This window comes from Berghia stephanieae, chromosome 5, assembly GCF_034508935.2.
Source record: "Berghia stephanieae isolate SIO BIC M18660-M18661 chromosome 5, UCSD_Bste_1.3, whole genome shotgun sequence".
Lineage (NCBI taxonomy): Eukaryota > Metazoa > Mollusca > Gastropoda > Nudibranchia > Aeolidiidae > Berghia > Berghia stephanieae.
Window position 1 is genome coordinate 21,657,569 of NC_088364.1, and position 5,000 is coordinate 21,662,568.

Consider the following 5,000-nt stretch of genomic DNA (forward strand, 5'->3'; position numbering starts at 1 on the left):
TCTGGTTCACCCCCTCCTGGTTTCCAACTTACACAGTTTCTGGTGACCTGCTCCCATAGACTCTGGTTCACTCCCCAATAGTGCCCACTCCTAGAGTATCTGGTTCAATCCCCACTGATGCCCACTCCACATTGTCTCCGGTTTACTCTCAACTGGTGCCCGCCTCTCATAGTCTCTGGTTCGATCCCCACTGGTGCCTACTTCCCATAGTCCCCGGTTCACTCCCCACTGGTGCAGACCTCACATAGTTCTGGGTTCAATCCCCACTGGTTCCCACCTCCCACAGTCCCTGGTTCACTCTCCACTTGTGCCCAACGCCCATATTGTCTGGTTCAATCCCCAATGGTGCTCTTTATCCCATAGGCTCTGGTTCAATCCATCCCCACTTTTTCCCACCTCCAATAGTCTCTGATTCAATCCCCACTGGTGTCCACCTCCCATAGTCCCTGGTTCACTCCCAGCGTGAGTGGATTTGGTGGATTTCGGTTTCAGCAATACCCTGATTCAGTAAAAAATACATTCCAATCAAAGCAGCCTACAAAGACGAAAAAGTGACTAGAGAGAATTCTCCCCATATCTTACACTATGGACTTGACTTGGAAATCGCTCTGGTGTAGTGTAACTTTTATGTGAAAGCGAAGAATGTTTTGAATATTATTATTAAGGACCCCCTTCCCCCCACCCCCAACAAACAAATTGTATATCGCTTATAGCTGTACATTACTGTAAGGTCACACAGTAGTCCTGGAAATTTATGTTGTCAGAGTACGCACCCCGTACACTTCTTACACTCAAATCGTACATTTGGGTCGCCTTATGTCGCACACTTAGCTTATTCCGTCCTCTCGACCCAACATCTCAAATATAAACATTTTGGGTATACCCGTCATCTACTATAATGAATTCACTTCATAGCTTTTTCCCTTTTAATAGCTATAAAGACCCGATAATATATATATATATATATATATATATTATATATATATATATATATATATATATATATATATTCCATTTTAATTTGTGTAATGCTGTGCTGACAAAGGGTTTATACCCGAAACGTCCATTGTCTGTTTTGTTCCTATACGAAGCCTCTCCATTTTCACTCTTTCGTTAGTATTTTCACGATCACCGGCTTCAGGCAGCCCCTACCGTTTTCTACTTTCCCATGCAGTATAGGAAATTTCCCTACTGCTGTTATTATCTAGTCCATGTTTTTATCGTGTTTATGATCCAAATCATTAGCCATGAATTCCAAGCACAGTATAAACAATCAATACTTTCTCCCAAAAAGTTATTTAGGCCACCATACACTTTAGAAAAGTTCTCTACTGCTGTTGTTATCTAGTCCATGGTTTTATCTTGTCTATGATCTAAATTGTTGGCCATGCATTCCAAGCATATCGTGAACAACCAATATTTTCTCAAAAAACAACACTAGTATTGTGTACTTAAATATCGATGGTATCTAAACGCTTTACAATATATATTTTCTCCTTGTGGACTACGTACATACCAAACATTCAGCCCACGCTGTTTTACACCAGGGAAACCTAATTTAACGTCCATTTCCAATAGGACGATGAAAAATTGCTTGGAATGTCTTTCCTAAGGCATATTGTCTATTTATCGAGACTTGAACATGAATCTTGATATGATACACGCATACTCATAGTAGTATGTGATGTGTCAAGCAACTGACCACCCCCCCCCCCAAATAAAAAACAAAAATCAACAACAAAACAACAACAAAAAGAGACGAAAATACAAAAAAAAAAAAACAACAAACAATCAAACAAACAAAACAACAAAAAACAACAGTCAGAGAGCGAGTAAACAAGGCAAGTCAATTGGGAACATTGAGGGTGGCCCTGAAAAGGTCCGGTATAAAAATGAGGCATAATGTACTGCCTCTCACTTATCAGTGAAGTCCGAAATCCTTGGCTGGACTTTAAGGCTTTGATGATGAGTCCCCGGAAGGGTTTCCAATTTGGAGCTAGTGGCGGCGATCGCTTCATTGCATCTTTTCTGCATCACTTAGAGTGAGAGCGACTGTAGGCTGCCCCGAACAATGGGATCGGTGACAGGAAGGTATTCCATGCTTTTTAAATTTAATTTGTATTGTGAGTATAAGCCGTAGTAAAATCGACATAACCGAAATTGACTTCAGTGAAGTATATGTAATGTTATCAGTGTTATATACGAAGGAGGAAGGACATAAAAATATTGACTTAGGTGAAAATCGACTGAAGCGAGGTCGACGAATCCGGATTGCACTGTATCTGTTTTCCAAGATGTCAAGACCCATTTTTATATTGAGAAATACGGGGATGGAGGCGATGGTAGGTACTTATATTATTTCAGAGATAAGGAGACAGCTGTTATGAGCTTTTCGTGTTTTCCCTCCATTGAGACATTTTCCTTCATTATAGTTTTTCCCCCACGCTTTCAATCTGTCGACAATAAAAACATATTTTGTACCATGAATTTAATCTTTTACCATCTGGCAGAAGGTTTTGTTAGATTAAATGTAGAACTAACAAGTACAAATCAACGTTCGTTACATCAGCAATGAAATTGTTGAATATTTCATATGGTACAGCAAAACCAAGGACTGGTGTGTTGACTATTTGAATGATTAATTTATCTAATATTAGATTAATTGACCAATTGAAAATGATAATAATAATTGGTGTTGAATTGCCACAATTGTAACGATTTGAAAACAAAATGATCTGTTTATGTTGTGTATATCGCACGCGTGAAAGAAAGAGAGGAAAAGAGGGAGAGAGAGAGAGAGAGAGAGAGAGAGAGGGAGAGAGAGAGAGGGGAGAGAGAGAGCGAGAGAGAGATAGTGAGTGTGTGTGTGTGTGTGTGTGTGTGTGTGTGTGTGAGAGAGAGAGAGAATAAGTAGGAGTGAAATATCTGTTCAATGTTGTAGATACCATATAACGTTGTAACAAGTGTAACTAAGTGACAAATTGCCATATTTATGGACAATAAAGATCTACGTATTATTATTATTATCATTATTATTATTAAGAGCCTCATACTTTATATCGAATTTATATAATTTATTGCGAATAATTTTTCTGGTTTTCCCTTTCATCTCCAAAACAGACACATGCTGACAGCGGATAAGATTCTGTAATAAGATACGCAAATCGTCTGCTAAACTTTATGAAATGGAAATTGCAATGGTTTAAATTGGCATGATCTATATTACATTTCCATGTGCTCGAGGTCATTGGTCACATTGGAATAATATATGCTCAAAGTGACCCATATAGTGAAACGTGTTCACAGTTTTTGAAATATCTAACATCACGATTGGTCATTTTGTTCAGCTTGACACATTGGTATGTTTACACCTTTCATAAACAAGGCAGCGTGTTGACATTTCTGAAGAAATATCCAATCGTTGGACAGCACAAATCATGTGATTGATGACTTGGTTGGACGAAAACATGAATATAGATCGCTCCCATTGTCTTCAACTCTTTGTGGCAATGATATTAATGGTAGCAACATCTGGAAATAATAGTAAAAAAAAAAACAAAACAAAATAAATTAAAGAGAATTAGTGAAGTACCGACATTCAATACGTTTTCCCTAAATGAAAAAAGAACAAATTGTTTCGTGTTTTGAGACAGGTAATTGTTTAATGGAAAAAAAAAAAAGAAATTGCTCAACAATCCACAAACGGTGTATCTACGATATGGTGTATTCCACTTGCGCAGAATGAGTCCCATCCGACACTCACGACTTGCCCACTCACTTTTTATTAACGAAATGGGGGGTATCACTTACGTAGTATATTCTTCACTTGTCAGCAGACATTTGCAGTCTTTTTATTTCAGTTGACACTTAAGCAATAGGGAATGAGATTAGCGGAAGAGTAGCGTCCCTTGATTGGACGTCACCCATAGTCTGTGACGTCACCGGCGGAAAAGTTATTAGAGAGAGAACGTCATGTGGGTTGTGCATGCGTCTCTCGTCCTCGCGGAATCCGTCAGCCGGATATGACGTACAATACAGAAAAGTATGTAACAACAAGATATGAAGTGAGTAGAAAAGTGCCAGAAGACAATAGAGAATAAAATTTTTTTTCTCGCGGCGGTGGTGGGGTTTGAACCTGCGACCTTATTGGTACGACAACTCCGCCTGGCAGGTGAGAGCGTGGCTCTACCGTGTGAGCTATCCACGAACACAAAAAATATTTGTTTCAAACCCAAAGTCATTTCTAGATCCCTCTCTCACCCACTTCTTGAGATCGCCGATTCGTTCGCCACCATCGCGAAGTAATTTTGACCAGCAGTTAAGCTTAATAGCCAATATTCTCATCACAAACATATACCATAGAAACGATTGAGACATTGAGTATGCTCCGGTGTATGGGGTGAATTTTTAATTCAGAAAAGTGAGTGGAGCAGGCACTTATGTTGGTAACAACAAGATATGAAGTGAGTAGAAAAGTGCCAGAAGACAATAGAGAATAAATTTTTTTTTACTTACTTCGCGATGGTGGCGAACGAATCGGCGATCTCAAGAAGTGGGTGAGAGAGGGATCTAGAAATGACTTTGGGTTTGAAACGAATATTTTTTGTGTTCGTGGATAGCTCACACGGTAGAGCCACGCTCTCACCTGCCAGGCGGAGTTGTCGTACCAATAAGGTCGCAGGTTCAAACCCCACCACCGCCGCGAGAAAAAATTTTATTCTCTATTGTCTTCTGGCACTTTTCTACTCACTTCATATCTTGTTGTTACCAACATAAGTGCCTGCTCCACTCACTTTTCTGAATTAAAAATTCACCCCATACACCGAGCATACTCAATGTCTCAATCGTTTCTATGTTATATGTTTGTGATGAGAATATTGGCTATTAAGCTTAACTGCTGGTCAAAATTACTTCGCGATGGTGGCGAACGAATCGGCGATCTCATGAAGTGGGTGAGAGAGGGATCTAGAAATGACTTTGGGTTTGAAACGAATATTTTT

General features: G+C 39.4%; 2 protein-coding genes across 2 annotated transcripts in view; one reads left to right on the top strand and one right to left on the bottom strand.

The window, feature by feature from the left end:
• LOC144972596 (uncharacterized) overlaps positions 1-5,000 on the bottom strand; it is a 277,443-nt gene that overhangs the window by 249,987 nt on the left and 22,456 nt on the right. The window lies entirely within an intron of this gene.
• LOC144973886 (uncharacterized) overlaps positions 1-5,000 on the top strand; it is a 20,720-nt gene that overhangs the window by 2,457 nt on the left and 13,263 nt on the right. The window lies entirely within an intron of this gene.